Below are 21,465 nucleotides of genomic sequence, written 5' to 3'. Positions count from 1 at the left end.
TGGGTTTGAGCTGATTGCTTGCTCAGAGCCTGGAGCCTGCTTCGGATTCTGTGTCTTCTCTCTCTCTCTCTCTCTCTCTCTCTCTCTCTGCCCCTCCCCTACTCGCACTCTGCCTCACTCTGTCAAAAATAAATAAATGTAAAAAAAAAATTTAAGTTAATATGATTATTTAATCCATGCAACAAGCAAGAAAAAGTTGAGGAATCTAGTAGGTGTTCAGTAATTTTTTTGTGGACTGAATACATCCATTAATTACAATTTTCTGGCAAGTTCCTTATTGCTGGTAATGAAGCAATTTTATTTCATTATTTTTTAATGTTTTATTTACTTTTGAGAGAGAGAGAGAGAGAGAGAGAGAGAGGGAGAACACAGCGGGGCAGCAGCAGAGAGAGGGGGACAGAGAATACAGAGAGGTCTCTGTGTTGACAGCAGCAAGCCCGATGTGAGGCTCACACTTGCAGCCTGCGAGATCATGACCTGAGCCGAAGCTGGATGCTCAAGTGACTGAGCTACCCAGGTGCCCTGGGATTGAAGTAGTTTTAATGTAAGCCACAGCTTCTGCATATTTAATACAGTTGATTTTGTTGCTTGTCCTGTAGCTGTGGCATAGGGTAAGTTTTTGCTTTTGTCTCTTTTAAAAGAGGAACCAGGCAAACAACCAGAAGAATAGAATCTTTTTGCTCCTTGTTGACAGTTTTTTCCCCCTAAGGCTATTCTGTCCTCAGAGTGGACATTTACCCCAAAATCTTTTTGGGTAAGATACATAGTCCCTTTCCAAGCACTATGAGTGGACAGTGGAGAGCTCCTTGGGGTAAAACTTTCATCACTGCCTCTACAAATATTTTTCAGGCATGTATTCTTTTCTTTTAAGTTTTTATTTAAATTCCAATTAGTTAACATACAGTGTAATATTAATTTCAGGCGTACAATTTAGGGATTCAGCCCTTCCATACAACACCTATTGCTCATCACAAGTGTACTCCTTAATCACCATCACCTATTTAATCCATCTCCTATCCACCTCCCCTCTGATAACCATCACTTTGTTCTCTATAGTTGAGAGTCTGTTTCTTGGTTTGCCTCTCTCCTTTTTCCCTATGCTCATTTGTTTTGTTTCTTCAATTCCACATGAGTGCAATCATATGGTATTTATCTTTCTCTAACTGACTTATTTCACTTAGCATAATCCTCTCTAGCTCCTTCCACATTGTTGCAAAAGGCAAGATTTCATTCTTTTTTATGACTAATATTCCATTATAGATATAATATATATATATATATATTATATAATATTCTAATATATATTATGTGTTTATATTATATTATTCATCATATATATGTGTGTGTTTATATACACACATGTATGCATACATACATACATACATACATACAACTCTTGTTTATCCATTCGTCAGTAGGTGGACACTTAGACTGTTTCCATAGTTAGACTGTTATAGATAATGCTACTATAAACATTGCGGTGCATGTATCCCTTTAAATGAGTATGTTTGTATTCTTTGGGTAAATATCTAGTAGTGCAATTGCTAGATCATAGGGTAGTTCTATTTTTAACTTTTTGAGGGACCTCCATACTGTTTTCCAGAGTGGCTGCACTAGTTTGCATTTCTACCAACAGTGCACGAGGGTTCCCCTTTCCTCACATGCTCACCAACACCTGTTGTTTCTTGTGTTGTTGATTTTAACCATTCTGACAGTTGTGAGGTGATATCTCATTGTAGTTTTGACTTGTATTTCCCTGATGATGGTGATGTTGAGCATCTTTTTATGTGTCTGTTGGCCATCTGTATGTCTTCTTTTGAAAACTGTCTATTCATGGCTTCTGCCCATTTTTTTTTTTTTTAATTTTTTTTTTTTTCAACATTTTTTATTTATTTTTGGGACAGAGAGAGACAGAGCATGAACGGGGGAGGGGCAGAGAGAGAGGGAGACACAGAATCGGAAACAGGCTCCAGGCTCCGAGCCATCGGCCCAGAGCCTGACGCAGGGCTCGAACTCACGGACCGCGAGATCGTGACCTGGCTGAAGTCGGACGCTTAACCGACTGCGCCACCCAGGCGCCCCTGCCCATTTTTAATTAGATTATTCATTTTGGGGTGTTGAGTTTTATAAGTTCTTTATATATTTTGGATACTACCCTTTATCAGATATGTCCTTTGCAAATATCTTCTCCCACCAGAGGTTGCCTTGTATTCTTATCCTATAACATTGTATACCTCCCTCTACTACTTGACTAGTCATGTTATATTTGAAGTGTTTATCTGTTTATAAATATTGCTTGAACTTATCAAAATCAGGGTCTGTGTCTTATTCTGCTTATGTGTACTCCAGTGCCTAGCAAAAGTGCCTAGTTGGGGTAATCTACATGGTAAGTCTGGAAAGAAAACAAGGTCACATGGGGAACATTTAGGAAAGATGGTGTCTTTGGAAATGTGAGCCCTAATCTTTGGAGTGCAACAGCATAAAAGTCCCTGGAGCTTTAAAAAAAAATATGAGGCTAGATCCCATTTTCAGAGAGTTCATTTCAACTGGATAAGGCTTACAAGCTTATATTTGGAAAATAAACAAAAAGAAGGAACATAAAACAACAGCCTCCCCAGTGAATTGAGTACCTGTTTTAGGCCCAGGAGACATCACACATTAACTTTAAGACCCAGTGCATCACTAAAAGTGTAGTCCTGAGAAATACATGGAAACCCAAGGGCTCATCCAGAATTGAGGTTTGCTTCTATTCCGCTGTAGATGGAAGATCTTATTAATCCCTTAAAAAAGAGGTGATCAATAGAGAAATATACTTGGGAGAGATATAGATATAGATATAGATATAAGTACATGGTATATGTTTAGGTATGTGTATGTATTATATATATTATGTATATATATATATATATATATATATATATATATAATATATGCATAATGTATATAATGTCTGTATATAAATGTATCTTAGTTTATTGCTTGATAAAACTATACAAGTTCACTCAGGATGTTTTGTTATGCTAAATCAGTAGAGCCAAGTAGGGAAATTCCCTAGTGCCAAACTGTAGAATCCTATAGGGTATCAAAAGTAGTAGTGGAGGTTCTTAAGCTATTTATAATATTTCCAACAACTTAAAATTGTAGATTCACCTGTGATAAGACTGCATATGCTGACTTAAAATGACAAGTTTCTTGCTTTTGGTTATAATGAAATAAACTTAATTCAGTGTTTCTGATTTGCTCATGATGTTTTATACTGAAGGCAGAAATATCTATACATATATGTATAATAAATGTCTTCGTACCTGACTCAGTTGGGACTGGTAGTTGTTCAGATTATTGGAAAAGTTGATAAAATCAAGAGTAATAAAAATAATACCTACATATAGGACACATTTTATTTTAACTTAAAACTTTGAAAATTGGTCCAATGATTGAGATTCCATATAGTCTTTTTTGCAAAATGTATGCCAATAATCTAGGCTTTCTGAGTTTCAATTCCAGTTTCTTTCAGGTAGAATGAAAAATTATAGATGCTTCTGAAAAAATTTGAAAGCAGAATCTATTTTTTTTAATGATTTTTTCAGGGGCTTCTGGGTGGCTCAGTCAGTTAAGTGTCCAACTTTGGCTCAGGTCATGATCTTACAGTTTGTGGGTTCAAGCCCTGCTTTTGGTTCTGTGCTGACAGCTCAGAGTCTAGCACCTGCTTCAGATTCTGTGTTTCCCTCTCTCTCTGCCCCCTGCCCCCCGCTCCCCCCGGCTTGGTCTCTCTGTCTCTCTCAAAAATAAATAAATAAACATTAAAAAATAAATAAATAAATAAATAAATAAACGACTTTTTCAGTCTGTGGTGGCTTTCCCCAAACCTAGTACTACAACGTTTCTGTGTGTGGGTGTGTGGGTGTGTGTGTGGGGGTGGTGGTGGTGGTATGGGGTTGGGGGGTGGGTAGCTCAGTTTTATTTATCCAAAGCATTGAATGTAGTATTATAGACACAATAATTCTTTATTTTGCCCTCATGTCTCATTGGATTGTGAGTCATTAAGAGAGTTTACACATAAACATGTGTGTGTGTGTGTGTGTGTGTATTTGATTTACAAAATATTGAAAATTAATCATGATTTAATGGAACTTGTTTAGTTGATAGAGTGGGAAAGAAACCAAGAGTCAATAAGTTCTCTTTGACAAAAAAAAAAATTAAAATTATTTTTTAATGAATCCCTTGATTCCAGAGTCCTAGCTTAAAGAAATGTATTCTTGGTTTCTTTAAGTAGAAACAGCTGACCAACATGTTATGATCTAGGTGTATGTGTGAGGATAAACTCTGCTCCAGCATTCAAATTCCTGGTTAGACAGACACTCCTAATGCAGATAATTTTACAGAAAAGGTCTTTCTCTATTTGGGATAGGCAGGAATCCAGATCTCACAAAATTGTGTCTCAGTGTGTGCTCTCTTATAACAACATTTTCATTTACAGAATAAAATGCTTCCAACTTTTTATCAGGTTCTTCATAAAATTCTCTTTTTTTCTCATATTATCTGTTAGAACAGGACTGAGGTCCTTTATCAAAGGTTTTTTGTTGGTTTCTTCGTTTTTTGTGTTGAAGACTGTTTCTGTATCCCAGAATCAACTCATGAAAATATTTCAACTCTGTACCTTTTGATTGAGAAACATCTATTTGCCATTAGTAGAATCAAACACTGAGTTCTTGGTGGCCATGAGTGTCCTCACCTCTTGTAGTTCAGGGATATTCAACTAGAAACCAACAGTTAGGGATTTAACACCTAAGAGAATGTTAGTTAACATCCTCGTCATTTCCCAGCCTCTGTCCCTGTAGGTGTCTATATGTGACTAATTCTTACTGATGGAATGTGAAGAGAAGTGATACATCACCTCTAGTCCAAGGCAGTTAAAAGTGGGTGGGCCTTGCATATCATTACCTCATCTTTTGCTCCCTGCCTATCTTCTTCCTTTTCCTTTCTCCCTCTGTCCCTCCGTTGCTCTCTTCACTTGTGTATTAGAAGTGAAGGAGACTAGGTGGAAGTTCTTGAGTTGCTCAGGAGAGAATTTTCCAAATCACAAAGCGGGAGAGGGGTTAAGCCACTGAAATTTCAGGGTTTATTTGTTACCACCACATATATTAGCTCGTTCTGAATGATACAGTGGCTCACTGTAGCACAAAGTTTATTAGAGGAACCAGAAGAATTTCAGTGGAATATGTTCTCACCTGTAACACATTTCTATACAATACTGCTAACTGTATTGATAAATCAGATCCAGCTAAACAGTTATGAATAACTATCTGCTTTTTGCATCTGTAAAGACTTATTGTGAGTATACAGATAATCAAAGAAGACATTTAAAATGAGCTAGCTGTAATAGAGCCAATGAACAGCAGCAGTGGCCCTGACCTCCTCCTCCCCTTCTCCTCAGTCCTGATGTTTATTAGGTACTTACTAGCTTCCGGGTGTTTTCTAAGAGCTTTACTTGGATAATCTAAATTAATCCTCACAAAAACCCAGTAAGGTAGGTAGCATTTTTTTCCTCATTTTACAAATCAGGAAACTGATGCCCAAGAGGTACATTGCCCAAGGTCACGTTGCTGGGAAGTGAGAGGATGAGATAGGAAACCCAGAGTCTGCCGCGAGAGCTCATGTGCTTAACCCCTACATTATGTTACATAAGCCAGTTTCTTAACTGATACTCACAAGTGTGGATTTGTAGATTTATAAGCATAGTGCTGGGCATGGAGCCAATACTCCAAAAATACATTGGTTAATTTCTTGGTGCAGGGCTTCCAGAAGCCAACTCTTTTCGGTAGGTGAGGGGTCGTGAGCAGCATTGCATCATTTAGGGCTACTGAAGCACCTCTGTTTCCAGCCTTTTCTTCCTCATTCAGAAATTCTGGTGGTGCCTTGAACCCAGAGATACCAAACATTCAGAGCTTCTTTGGGAGAGGACGATTATGCATAGACTGGATTTGAAGAGCTGTGTACCATAGAAAAGGGCTCAGCTTGTGGCATACAAATTATCTTAAAATACCTCATGCCTGTCTCCAAAGCTTCAGTGTATCCCTTTGCCTGTTTGCGAGATTCTCCTGATCTAACCTTGTTTTCTACTGTCTTTGGATCACAAACTCTGTAAGCAAAGGAATTGGTATAAATGATACCTGGGATGCTTTATTTTCCCTGCCAGGCAGATCATCTAACTGTGTCCACCATCCATATTTCTTAATCCTCCTACTATTCCTTTTTCATGTAGTGAAGAGTGTTCAAACATTGGGTCAGACAGACCTGGATTTGAATACAAGCTGTATCACTTAGTAGAGGTTTGTCCCTGGGAAACTTAACAACTAAGTCTCTGTAAGTCTCTCCCAGGACCATATCTCTCCACTATGAAATTAGTATAATCACATTGACTTAGTACATTCTGGCCCATAATTGGTTCTCAGTGAACCTTCACCTTTTAGTTTCTGTCTGTCTGGACATGTATCATTTTTCAAAGCCTAACTTTTGCTCCGTCTCCTCCTTGAAGCCTTCTGGGATGAATTCAACCCACACTGTATATTTCTCCTCAAATTGCTTCTGCATTTATTTTCCTGTACTCCACAAATGATCCTTCATTATACTTGGCATCCGAGCTGACATCCATAATCAAATCTCATTTAGTCTTTCTTCTTTGTCTTGATTATCCAACTAGTATGCAGGTTGAGGGTAAGGAAGCTTTTTTTGCCTGCATTTCCCATAGAACCGGGCACACAATAGACAGCCAGTGCACACTTCTTTTAATTGTCAACCCATTTACCTTTGCTATAAACCAGGAGGAGAAGGGAACAACTCAATTTAACGATTGCTTAATTTATTTTTGTAAGACACTGCATATGGAGACATGGGGAACCCCCACGTGAGAAAAAAGTGATACAGAAAAAAACTGAGTGCAAAATGCTATAATGCAACTTGAGAAATAGAAACACAGGCCATCTAAAAAATGGAAAAATATACATTTGGTTTGGAAAATTAGAAAGGATGAATGACATGGTTTCCATTACAATGGGTACTGTCTATTTACATTTTATCCATCACCAGTCCAAATGCGTCATTGTCAAAGGCAACTGAAAAACTGCTCCAAATTCATCTGGAAACAGAGGGGAGTGCCTCAGCCATGAGTGCATTTGCAGGGCATTCCTTCTGTCCCACTTGGAATCCAGCACTTACTCTAATGGTCCTTGATGACATGGGTCTCCCTTCATCCAACTTATTTCTTTAAAAGTAAATCTCATAATGCGAGGATATTTGTATATAAATTTAGAAGTACATGTGTTTTAATTTTTAAAAAGCTAACAGATGTGTGGAGTGGAAATGTAAAGAGTTCATTTATAAAAAAATCATCTATGATGATTCCAGGGTCTGTGCAGAGGCATTTAACATTGTTCCCTCCACATGTCTCTGACTCAACACATGACTCCATGAGCATTTGCTCCCTTATCTCCCACATCAGCCTCTGTTCAGTTACCTTTCAGTATCATTCACGCTACACACATTCTTTTACCGTGGAACATAAATCTTTTTCCTGTCTCAACAAAAAAGTGCTGGGTGTAATCATACACCACCAGCTTTAGCCATATTTTGCTGATCTTTTCATTTGCTGCCCCCCCCCCTTTTTTTTAATTTTAAACTTCTAGGGATTAAATTTGTTTTTGCCATATTGTTCCCACGAATAATTTTGCCTTCCCTTTGAAGATAAACCATACCTTCTTCCTTTCCTTTATTGAGTTAAGGGGAAAAAAGATTTGAAAAGATTTGTAATTAAACTTGCTTCAATAAAGTAATCTATCATGAATCACTCTAACAAATTTGACATCTGTAATAAAACTTCACTTTTACACATACCCCTTTATGTCAGCCCAGATCTTTTAATATTCTTAGGAAGGGAATCAAAATAATCATAGACTCTTTGTCAGTACAATTAGCATAAATGCCCTGAATAATTTGAAAACATCTACACCTTAAACTTCCCTATGGCCTACTTTGTCTTAGCATTTAAATCTTTCTTTTTGGTGTGTGTTGGGGGGGGCGGGAGGGGATAAGCCAGTGTGTTACCCTTTTCTTGATCCTAATGTGAAATTCTCTTTCTGCATATCTAAACACATATCTGACTCAACCCCTTAGAAACCTTACCCACTTCTTTATCTCCTTCCCCATTCACTAGCTTCCCCACTCTGTAAAGTTAAAAAGAATTATGAGTGTAAGCCAAGAGAATGCTGGGCTCGGAAGTGTGTGATTTGAAGATGATGATAAGCATGGAGAATTACAACTACCCTCTTTAACTAGAATGTCATGTGTTTTGCTCACCACCCACAAAATCCCACAGGCAACTTAGAGGAATAGTATTTTGTCTGTGTCTGTATCTTACTATTGCAGTATGTTGTAATGGAGCAAACATACACATTCAATATATGAGGCAATTTAATTTAAAAAGTATTTAGCTCATGTACTTTGGGGAAAAAGTCGACTCACTTCAGAAATACTATAGAATTCTGTAATCCCACTATCTAACACAAAAGAGGACTAATTCAGAGTCTGGATAGCAAGAGTTGTTACGAGATAAATTATCTAAAATATAGGGGAGCTAAACTTCTCAGCAGTTTTCAGGATACTTGGAATATAGGCAGCCTTTGTACAAATAAATATAGGTGTTACTTTACATAATAGGTAGTTTTTATATAGAATGCAGTACCCAAAATGAAAAAAATAGCTTCACTAATTTGTTTACCTATTTGAAGTTGATGCCACTTGAGGAACACTACTACTCCGTGCTATAAAAATATCTCCCAGCCTCTCCTCCCCCAAATTTACTGTGAGAAAGAGAATACTGAACTAAATTGACAGTGGTTAAGTCTTGCAGTTATTTTTTTTTCTATTCTCAGTTAGTTATTAAAAGATTTGCTAATAATCCTTGTCCCTTTTATTATCTTTATAGAATGTTCCTTAGAGTAAAAATAGGTGTTTGATTCTTCATCAGAATCTTTGAATTTGTAAGTAAAACATTTTTAAGATCTCTTTAAAATAGGATGGCTTTAAACTCTTAATGGCTATCTAATATCAACTTGGAGGTCTATAAACAAAGTCAGCCCAGCTGCCATTGTGAGTTTGGATTCTTCAATAAACATGGACGATACTCTGATTTTTTTTCTTCTTGCTTCATTCCGTGTGTAATAGAAGTGGTCAGCACCTATGCACCAAGCACACTGCTAGATGCTTAGGGGCATAGAAAATGGTGGGCAGATATAATTCCTCCGCATAAGAGTTTCCAGTCTGTTTAGAGAGAATATTCAGAGCATATGTGGATGATGATCCTTCTATAGATCATACATCCAAACAGAATTAGGAGCAGGGAGAATGTTCTGGTGCAAAGCAGCCAAAAAGGCATTCTGGAGAATGTGAGGCAGATCTAGGTGGAAGAGCAGAGAAGCAACATTGTCTGGCAAGGTAGGAGGAGTAGAGCAGGTCTGTGAGTAGCATAAGGAGAAGCCTGTAGAATGGGCTACCGAGAATACGGGAATGGTGGCAAGAGCTCTGGACTAAAAGCTAGAGGAAGTATGAAATATTTCATGCTTCTGACATTCTGCTTCTTCATCTCTAAAATGGAATAATTATACCTCCTTTGCATATCTTACAGAGGAGTTGATGGCTCAAAAAAAAATACTTGTGGAGGTGCCTTGTAAATTGTAAATCCAAGTGTTACCGGTGACTGTGTATATGGGGACATTTGGAGAGAAGCAGAAGAGGAGGCCTAACAAGGCTACTGCTAGCGGAGAGGTGGTTCGACTTGCTTCAAAAGATAGAACTAGACACAGGGAAAATCATGCAGTTCTATTAAATTTTAAAAATATTTCCTGATATCGTAATAGGTGATTATGATGGAGATTCAATGATGTAGAAGACAAACAGAGGCTCTGCCCTCGCTGATCTTATGATCCTCTTCTCCCCCAGAACCCTGTCTTTGTCCTAAACCTACCGAATCTCATCATGACGCAGTATTGCCCTTTTCAAAAATATTGTCTTAATTGTGGCCTCTTGAAGACTTAACATGTATTGGGGAAGAAAATGACTAAATGTTAAGTCACTTAAAAATGCCAGGTGCTGAGAAAATATTCCTGAGCATTTCATTGAGGAAGGAACATGATAAAAATAGCCTTTGAGGAATGTTAGTTAGTTGTGGGTGTGAAGAGCGTGTTATAGAGAAGTGTGGCAAAGGCAGTTCCTTCTTCCTGAACCCCTGACGCTCCCAGGCCTTCCACAATTAGCAGTGCCATGTGACTAATTCTGGCCCATGGGCTGTGAACAGACATCGTTTCACTTCCAGGCAGCGCAGTTAGTAGTCAACGCATGACCCTCCAGCTCTCGTTTCCGGTGTGGCAGCCCTGCAGGTCCCTGGTTGGCAGAGACCCAAGACGGAAGCAACGTGTATGTCTCTCTGAGTTGCTTCATGCTGGAAGCTGCTTTGGAGAGGTGCGTGGAGGAGCAGCAGCCTTTCATGTGAACACGAAATAAACTCTATTGGCTCCAACCCCTGAGTCCTATCCTGACTCTTACGGCGAGATGGGCTGGTGTCAATAATCTGCTAAATGACAGGAATATTATTCTAGGAATGAGACAAAATAGACAGAGTGGGGGAACGCCCTGAATGCTCTGCTTACAGTTCCTAGCACTTGTGTGATGTCATTCCATTCAACTTCTCACCCATTAACTGAAGACTACGGGTTGAAAACCAATAAAACACATTGTTGTTAAGTTTGTCAAGATTATATGCAAAAACAAAAACAAAAACCTGAGAACTAAATCCCAAGGATGGTGGTTTAATGCATAAGATTATGTTCACTGAGGGAGGAAATATATGCTGGATAAAATCTGCATGGAGATATTCCACTGCAATTTTCTCGTGTCCATGTTCTCTTCTGATGACAGAACAAGCCAGAAATGACTCTACATCTACTGCACGTCATGTGGGCTTTGTTGACTGTATGGGCAGTTTCTCAGTGAAGAGAGGCATTTCAATTGTTCCCAGTAGCTGTGTTCTTGTTGACACCTTGATGCCATATAGGAAAGAGTTAGTGAGCTTTAGCCTCTGGAGCTAAATACATTTTATCAGGAAACAATTTCAGCAATTGACTCTCATCTGGTCATGTTACTTATATCTTGTTATCTCTCAAGGTCCCTGTAATTAAAGCAGGTGTGTGTCCTCTTAAATTAGAGATGTGGCAACTGTAGATATTGCAGTAAGTTCCAACAGGAGACCCTCGTTACCCTTAGATTGTGTAATTAAAATGAAGCTGGTGGGAGTGTTTGGCCAGGGAAAGTGTCAAAATGGGAAAATATTTCCCAGTGCAATGAGCTTATAGGCTACATCATAAATGAACCAGAAAACATTTCAAACAAAATCACAAAGACTCCTGCCCTCCCTCTCACCCTCCCAACTTCTGTCCCTTCCTCTCTCCCACCCTCCCTCCCTCTTCCTCCTCCATCTCTCTCTTTTTTCCCTTTTCCCTCCTTCCCTCCCTGGCCCTGTCTTCCTTTCCATAAGTAGGCCAAAGCAAAATCTTAATTTAAACGTTTTTCGAGTATTCAATGTGACACGTAAGACCTTCTTGCTATTTTAATAGCTAATATTCTAGTAACCAAGTGACCCAAAATTGTTTAATGGCAGTTTTAGGGCTACTTTTTCTGTCTTAACTGGCTAAAGAGCATGTTCCACAACTCTTGAAGACTGTGGAAAAGTAAAGACAGTTGAGGAGGAAGAAAAACTGTTGAGGTGAATGAAAAGAAAATGTGATAAAGAGGACCCAAAAAAGAGAACCAGGGGCGGAGAGTGGCAATATTTGTCTGAGGCAAATGGGTGAGGAGGGGCTAAAAGGAATTTCCCCTGAATACATGTGTGTTTTGCAAAGGTAATTCCACATAAATAATACGTGGTGCTAATTACTATGCTCAGTGCTCTTGGATGTACTTTTTTATTGTTGACTATTTTTAGAGCAGTTTTAGGTTCATAGAAAAATTGAGAAGGTAGAAATTACCCATATACCCCCTGCCCCCAAACATGCAAAACCTTCCCCACTACCAATATCCCCCACCAGAGTGGTACATTTGTTACAATTGATGAACCTACATTAATACATCATAATCACCCAACCTACGTTGACACTACATTACAGTTCACTCTTGGTGTATATTCTGTGGATTTGGACAAATATATAATGACATATATCCATCAGTATAATCTCGTACAGAGTTTTTTACTGCCCTAAAAATCCTCCGTACTCGACCTATTCATCCCCCCACCCCCAATCCCCATCTTCTGGCAAATGCTGATTTTTTTTTAACTCTCTCCATAGCTTTGCCTTCTCCAGAATGTCATCTGGTTGGGATCACATAGTAGGTAGCCTTTTCAGATTCAGATATGCATTTAAGGTTCCTCCATGTCTTTTCATGGCTGGATAGCTTATACTTACTTTTTGAGAGGAACATAAAATGATCTTCGCAAGTTAGTCTAGAAGAAGAAATGCATGGTAGATGATATCAGTCCCCTCACCCACATTCCCTTGGCTCCCTCAGCCCCAGTAAGCAATCTCTGTGCGTGTTGATGTCTTCCCACCTCAAGTTTCTCTCAGCTTCGCTACTTCAGGGCTTTCTCTACCTTAGCTGCTTTAGCCCCGATTAGGTGTAGCCTTGGAGAAATGGAGCTAGAAATTTTCAGGGCCAGGTCAATTCTCAATCGTGGACTGGATCAGAGAATAAGTACCCCAACCTTCTAACCCTGCAGTGGTACAGTTCTGGGGTTCATGTCTTCTCAGTTCCTGAGGGACCCAAGAGAGAATAGGTCGGTGTCCACAGTAATAAGAGGCTGACAACTCACCCTCACCTGCTTTCCCTCCTTCCCTGACTCACTCTCCCTGTTCCTTTATGCCGGCTTCCTGGACTCATGTCCCAGTAACCTCAGTTCACTAAGTCCTTGTCTCTGTTTCTGCTTTTGTAGGAATGCAAATGAAGATACACAGTTTCCACCATAAAATGTTTTTCAAATTCAACTCCTCGGTTCGTTTAATCTAATTTTCAACTCTGTTTGGAATAAGTTGAATTGAAACATGTTTACCCAGACACCCACCTCCTAAAAGGATGGAAAACAGAATTATGGGACAGTCTCATCTCTCCCACCCCCAAAATGTTTTTATTGGTCAGGCTAGATGCTTACTAGTGCTTTCAGGGTTATTATCAGAAGTGCTAATTGGTTAGTATACAACACAGCTTATTCTAGCATTACAAGAAAAAATGCTAAAAGTAACGTATTATTTTTATTTCCCTTTCCTCAGCCCCCACAACTATTGAGAACCGTTTAACCTCTAAGTTATTAAGGATTTTTTTTTCTTTAGAGATGACAATGCGTGATGATTTCTATGTCCTTAGGGCAAGGGTAAATCTTGGTGTGCAGCCTGAACCAAACAGATAAATATAATTATTATTTCTGTATATTTGATGATGAAAGGGTTTCAGGCTCCACAGACTGATCTTCCTGTCGCCAACTGCGTACTGCCGAAATTTTGATTAAAGGCTCACTGAAGTAGTTTATCAGTATTTGTTTGGTTTCAGGAAGTAAAATATGTGAGCTCAATATGAATGACAGACTACATCCAACGAGAGCATTTGTTTCATCAGCCTGAGAAACTCAGAGTCCTTGCTGTAGATAATGTATGAGGAAGATATTTTCCCTTCTCAGATTTGCATAGAGCTCAATAGTCCCCTGATTCCAGACATATTACGTTCTGTGGTAGCTCTCCTTGCCTCCATCTTCCTCTTGCAAATGCGAATGTGCTAGAATACAGACATCATTTAAAAAAAATAATTTAAACCCTTCAAATTCCCCTGTCTGGAAAATGTTTATACAATTTGTAACAGAGAAGCCCAAAGTGCAGCTGAAGACAGCCAAAATATTTTGCTGACTTTTTGAAGGGATCATTTCTAGGCAGGAAGAAAAAAAAATACTGATCTTGATAAAAGGGAAAGAAAGAGTGAAAAAGCAGGTTCTGATTTTTAAACTTTTGTGAAATACTAAAACAATATTTTAAGAAATTCCTTTAAAAATATTAAAATGGATGAGTAGATAGAGATAGGCTATGAAATGCCCTTGAGTTTCTTGAGTCAAAGCAAGCTAATGTTAGGGGCACTATAATTAATCTAATGTTTTCTTGTATGTCTGAGAGGAAAAGGGAATGATTGAGAAAGAGATGGGAAGAGAGAGAAGGGAGGGAAGGAGAGAGATAGGAAAGAGAGAACACACACACACACACACACACACACCCCTTGGCAAAGGGATATGAAAATAAAACAACACAAACAAAACCATCAAATAAGCATTTCCAGGACTCACTTAGTGACTATAGAATGATTATTTTATTTTTAGTGCACACTTTCCTATCCATAAATGGAAAGCATTAATTAATACAAATAAACTTTTGATAAATTTCAGCTACTTATATCTGTGTATGAAACTTGAGGTATTTATCTTAATCAAGCCATTTAACATTAAGAGTTTTTAATCTTTTCTTTTTATCATTATTCTCATGAATGTGAACCTCATCACTCTGTATGTACACACAATGTACACAAGTGATTGCAAAAACAAAACAAAACAGACATCAAAGAAGGATGCCTTGATTTCTTTCTGTGGAGCAAAATTGAAAGAAGCAAAGATATACACCATCTATTGTAACTTTCGTGTTTTTCCAAATTGCCTGCAATACGTCAAGCTCTTTGTTCAGATCTTTTAAAATAGCATAAAGGGACAACATGCAGAACATTTAGAGTGAAGGCTGACAGTGTTTTTTTCAGCTGATGGGACTTGGGGTAAAAAATAGTAATAATGATAATCATCATCATCATCATCATCATCAACCTGCACAATGTGAATTAGAAACGAAATACCTATCTCTACCTTTTGGATTTTTGAGTTTCTCTACACTTGTAATATAATCTTTATATTTTGAAATGGAGGCTTATAATCTCTTTTTTCCTTTTATTTTCTCTTTCTCTCTCTTAAACACTGAAGTCCCTTCTATGTGTGGGATAAGTATACAGTGAGGTATATGATAGGTGCTACAGTAATTTTGAAAATGTGTATTATTTGGCAAAATAGTCTGTAATGATTTGAGCCCATTGTGTACATCTGTATTTGGACACTTCTTTAAAAGTGAATTTTTGATCTGATAGACCATAATGACTTCTTCCATAGCAAATCCCTCTAAATGCTGAATTATTGGGCCTCCACTGCAGTTACAGTTTATTGGGTAAATAATAGTCTGACTGTATCAAGGCAAAAGTTATGGATGGCCCAACGTGCATGTTAGCTGCCTACAAATCTTTCCATAGTTTCATTGAAAACAATTACCTGAGTATACAGGCCAATGGGAGAGTTAGGGATTCCTTTTGCATAATTATAATGCTGTGCCTGCTATACTTTTCAAGGCCTTTTGTTCTGCATTTTTCATTAGAAGATGACAGCAGTTCTGAGAGGTCAGCCCCGGGAGCTTGTTTAGCCAATGAGAAAGCTGAATCTTAGCATGTTAAGTGACTCACCTGGGTCCTTGGAACTCTAGATGGAGAATGTGGCCATGAGGGTGGGTCTCCCTCTGCTGCTGGGCAGCTGCCTTCTTCTCCACACGCTCTACAGCAGGTGTAAAGTGACAAGGTTAGGTTTAGCATTTAACCTGAAGAGAAAGGGGACTAATATGATGTTTCAATGTCAGCAATATTAAAGTTTGATTACATTTTGAGGTCAAAACAGAGAAAACCATTTTAAAACATTAACAGGAAAAGAGTGGTAGTGTTGAAAAAGAGAATTAGTAGTTTTATATAAGAGCTGAAGTTCTGGGTTTGGAAATGTAGGTGACAAGGGTGTTCATTGCAACCACAGGCACTGAACTAGGTTCCACTTCAGTAATATTACCAAGAGTGGCATTTTTTAACAAATGGCCATTATTGTGTATTTCTTAAAATAAGTTTCTTAAAAAATACATTTTCAGAACTGAGTTTGCTCTAGGGACTTACACTTAGGGCTTTCAAAATGTGCTAGAATGTGAGTTAATAAATTAAGAATTTTCAAAATTCTCCCTAAAGGTTTCAACCTGTTTGCCTTTTATTTTGCCTTCTATTTGTTCTTGCTAACAGGATTACATCTGTAATATATTTTATGCAATTGGAAATTGAATATTTATTGACACAGTCCTGTGTGAAGCCACGCAGTCTGGCAATGCTGGGCCTAATAACCCGAGTAAGATATCCCTGCTGTATTAGTTTTTTTTTTTTTATTACTGTTATATAAATTACCACATATTTATCTACTTGAATCAACACCCATTTATTAGCTCCTGAAGGTCAGAAGTTCAGCATCATGTGGCTGGGTTCTTTGCTCAGAGTTTCAGTAGGGTAAAATGAAGATTCATTTGGTCTGTTTTTTGTCTGGATGCTCTGGGAAGAATCCACTTCCAAAATCATTTTCCTGGCAGAGTTCAAGTCTTTGTGGTTGTAGGACTGAGATCCTCATTTTTTGGATGGCTTTCTTGCCGGAGACAGCCCATGATTTCTAGAAGCTACCTGCATTCCTTGTCTTGTGGCCCCCTCTCTCTTCAAACCTGCAATGAGAACTACTCATGCATCAAATCCCCTTTGTACTTGGATTCTCTTACTTCTCTTTATGATGGAGAAAATTTTCTGTATTTAAAGAGCTCATGTGATTAGGTCAGATTCACCCAGATAATCTATCATCTTAATGTCAAGTGATTTAGAACTTTAATTCCATTTGTAAAATTTTTTCACAACAGTGGCTAGATTAATGCTTGATTGAATAACTCAGAGAAGGTGTGTGGACAGCAGGGACCAGGAGTCTTGGGGGTTCATTTTATAATTTTGCCCACCACACCCACTATAAAGGAGGTGGAGGTCCTTTAAGATGGATAAAGCAAAGATGTATAGAGATAGGATACAGGAAGAATTATAAGAGCCACAGGAGAGGGATAAACCAGATGTTACAGAGATTTTAAAAAGGGAGAAACCAGTTTTGCTTAGGAAAATCTAGAGAGGTTTCATAAAAAAGAACTTGAAGGGTGGGCAGTATTTTTATTTGTGGGGATTAGGAAAAGACGCTTGAGGCAGAGATAGCCACACAAACAATTGCACAGAAATAGGAAAGTGAAGTATGTTGGGGAAATGGTTAGCAGTGCTATATAGATAGAGGTTGGAATGGGTTTGAAGTGGTGAGAAATGGAACTCCAGAGGTAACTTCTGTTTGGGAAGGACTTCAAATGCCAGGCAGATTCATTTGCCTCTAAATGGGTGGGGATGTACCACCATGAAAGTCATTGAATATGGGAGAGATGCGATGGGAACTATGCTTTAGAAAGGTTGATAGTGCAACAGGAAGAAGTAGGGGTTGGGGGGGGTGGGCATCCAGAGAGGTTCTCTATAAATACCCTAGAAGGTAATGAGGGCCTCAACTCTGCTAGGGAAATTAAGAATGAAAGGAGGGTAATGGATGAATGTGGCGATAAACTCTAAACTAGAAAACAGTTTGCAAATATGGAGGGAAAGGAAGGGAAATTTGACTCCACTTTGAGCCAGCTCTCATCAGTAAAGACAAGGACATCAGAATGATTTGCTTTGGAAAGAAACTGCAATGAGATAGGCTATAGATAGCACACTTCAGATGGAATCATTGTTGAAAGTATTCTTGGACCTCAGCAATAGAATGAAGCTCTTGGGAATGAGGCCACCAAGACCGTATTGGTTGGATAAGGGGCCAACGAGGTGGAACTAACTAACAGGGCTTTATCTATGGCTGCCATGAATAGGCCAAATGTGGAATTAAAATAAATCCAGTCATGGAAGCAGAAGGATGCGGAGCACCTGGTGGTGGATATGCTTGGGGTCTCAATCATTTTGGAGAATTCAGTGCCATAGACGTGGGGTATATAGTCTAGTCCCCAAATGGAAGGGGTTAGTAAAAACTAATTAGTATACAAGGGACCCAGTCACCTCTAGGAAAACCGATGCACTATTCAGAAACCATTCATACAAATTGTCTGCCCTTATAAGTGACCTGAGTTAGGAGAGGGTTTCAGTCTGGCAACTCACGTTTTCCAAGACCTTGGTAGACACACTGGGAATAGAACTAATGTCAGTTCCATGGGTTAGATTGTGTGAATACAGTGATATATATTACCACCTTGAAAATGAATGACATGATCTGTAAGCTGAGGATGTTACTATCATATTTACAATTGAAAGAGAATAGACAAGGCTTAGACTATTATTTAATATTCTGACTTCCAGAGAATAGTCAGTCCAAACTTTCTGACAAGCAGGTGAGAATGTGGTCTGGCCCTTAGAAAAGTGATAGTGATCCTATATGCCTTAGAATTTTAGGAAAAGCAGCAATGAAATTTTAGGTATATGAAAAAAAGGGGTAAGAAAATTGTTATTAACTACTCTTCACTAAATTTTTGAGAGAGAAATTTTTAGAGAGAAAAGAGATGTGCTCATCAAAGGGCAGGCTTGCTGGGTTGTTTGTTTATTTTAAAGAATCTGGTAGTTCTGTGTTTGTTTGTGGATGGAGGAAAAGGAACCAGCAGGAGTACTGAAGACGAGGATTGCAGAGCAATCAGATGCTCTGAAATTAGGAAGGAAAGAGGCAAATGGATGTGAGAGGCAGTCTTAGTGAAGTTAGTGGGATCCTCCCCTGGTGGGAGGACAGCTTAGGTTCTTTGTAAAAAAAATGTAGAACACATCATCCTCAATCAGTGATGCTGCCCATCTAAAAATAATTAATATCGTCTTAATAAAACCTGTTTTTGAAAATACTTGTATGACAGGGACACCTGGGTGGCTCAGTCAGTTCAGCTTCCAACTTCAGCTAAGGTCATGATCTTGTGTTTCATGGGTTCGAGCCCCTCACTGAGCCCCATGTTCAGCTCTGTGCTGACAGCTCAGACAGAGCCTGGAGACTGCTTCAGATTCTGTGTCTCCCTTTCTCTCTGCCCCTCCCTCACTTGCGCTCTCTCTCTCTCTCTCTCTAAGATAAATAAACATTAAAAAATTTTAAAAAAGAAAATACTTATATGACAGATATGCTTTTATTCTCTCATACCTATTCTTCATATTAGGATTTAGGTTTCCAAACTTTTCTTTGAAGTTTTCCTCTGACCAGCCCTTGTTTTCAGGAGGCTGGACAATGAGGGTGGGGATGTCCTTAGAATTCCTACTTAGATCTTTTTGACTATTCCATGGAGTAAAGTAAGACAGAGGGCCCTGACACCAAGTCTGGTAAATGAGAATCCCCAGGAGTGTGTGTTTACCAGGAGGGAGGAGATAAGGTGCCAGCGGGAAGATGAAGTACAGGTTCAGCTGCCCAAGGAGGCCACAAAGCTGGAGAGTGTAGTGAGTGGAAGGGTGAGAATGAACTTGGATTGAAACACCTGAGCAAAGCCAGAGACATGGAGGAAGGAGGCATGGCTGAAATGCTGGATTAGCGTCAGACAATCATGCAAATCTTCATCATAGAATGAAAACTTTATTTTTTTTCACCTAGCACGACATCAAGGTGTTCCTCCCATGCTGAGAAAGCATGCAGGCTCTTAGAACATCCTCCAGGGACTTTCATGCCCCAGCCTCTCCTCCCCTTTCTTTATGAGCATCTTTGCTTATTCAGCCAAAAATACCACTTTTACCTCAGCTTTTCCCACACAGCTTCGTTTTTACTTGAGATACCTTCTTGACACCATCTTCCAAAACCACTCCCTTCAGGCCACAAGTTTCTGAAATCCCAAGTCTTTCAAATTAAAAACGTACTGGCAGAATTAATAGAGCTGCTTGCAACTTGCTCCTCCAATCTAAACAAGAGGCCATGGCATCTTTCTATCCCACATCCTCCAACAGTCATAGTACCTTTTGTTGCACCTGCTGTTGAAAGAGACTTTGTGAATATAACTTAAAAAAAATATGTTTCAGTTTTACCCTGTCCTCATCAAATGTGTAAGTGCTTGGAGCACATTTAAATCTCTTGATCTTGGATTAACCCAGTACAGAGTAATATTGTATTTAACATACAATTCTTGAGTGTTCACTGTCTTCCCAGGATAGTGGTGGTGGTGGTGGTGGTGGTGATGTGTGTAGGGGATGGAGATCCAGGTAGAAGAAATCATGGTTACAAAAGCAGAGGCAGGCCTGGAGGAATTGCAGTGCGTGCAGCACAAGACGTAGGATGCTTGAGGACATGGTGGTGTGGACAGTTAATTCAGCAGTGTCTGTTGAAAAGAAGTGAAGATGTTTTTTGAGGTATTTGGAGTGGATTCCAAAGGCAGTGGGGGAACCACAGGTCTCCAAGCAGGGGAGTAAATTGACTGATTTCAGACAGGGTCTGATTTTTTTCCCCCAGCCATTCCTCACAGTCTCTAACACCCTGGAGCTAGTCAGTAAACATATTTGCTGAATTAAATGATGTTTCATCCATGGAAGTGAATGTAAGGCAGGGGCAACAGTGTGGTGACACTGTAGCAGGGGGAAACTGGAATCTGGAAGAACGGATAGACCACTGCATGTATTCCAGTAAGAGATGGTGGAGATCACAGGGTTATGGGTGATTTTTATTTTTGTCTTTGAATTTCTGATTGTCTTGCAGATTTCTTAAAATAAGCATGACTTATATTTATCATTTAAAAAACCTCTTAGACCTTATTATGAAAGGAAAAGGATATGACTGACTCAGTCACTGGGAGTGCTCATGAAGAGGACAGAGTTGAGAGACATTTGGAAAATAGTGGACTTGAAGAAATGACCTCCTGCCACCACATGTGCACATTTCATATGCCTTAAATTTATTCAGTTGGATTTTTTTTTTGCTGAGCTCTTCTGAGACTGTAAGGTAATCCCAGGCCTCTGTGAGTGTAGGTCTAGGGCAGTCTCCCTAACAGACTTTTGGCAAATTGAGGTCCTCTTGTGAAGAAGTGAAGGAAAGACCTCAACCAGGTTAGAAGACTAATGTTTCTGACCTCAGTCTTTCAGGGCAGCCCTTTATGGGAGGCAGTGGTGCCCATGGCTCTGCTCCATACAATCTTCAGGGACAGTAGAAGATCACCTACCACTGGCAGCAGTTTGGGAGCTAGGAAAGGACAATCCTGAGCTGTATTTCATATGTTAGACTGCCTAGTTGATTCTTATTTCCTGTGTTTATTTCCTAGTTCCATTATCCTTATTTAGTGGAATCTGGTTTCCATTTTGTTTGTGCTGGACTTTGGAGAATTGAAGAAAAGTTGTGTTTTCATGTTGGATTAAAACATGCAATGGAGGCCTCTTGGTGTGACTTTGGTATTAGTAATTAGCATAATTACTTCCCAAGGGGAAGGTAAATCTCAGGGTATGGTT

The sequence above is a fragment of the Neofelis nebulosa genome, chromosome 9 (genome assembly GCF_028018385.1).
Source record: "Neofelis nebulosa isolate mNeoNeb1 chromosome 9, mNeoNeb1.pri, whole genome shotgun sequence".
Classification (NCBI taxonomy): Eukaryota; Metazoa; Chordata; class Mammalia; order Carnivora; family Felidae; genus Neofelis; species Neofelis nebulosa.
This window is presented reverse-complemented; position numbering follows the sequence as displayed.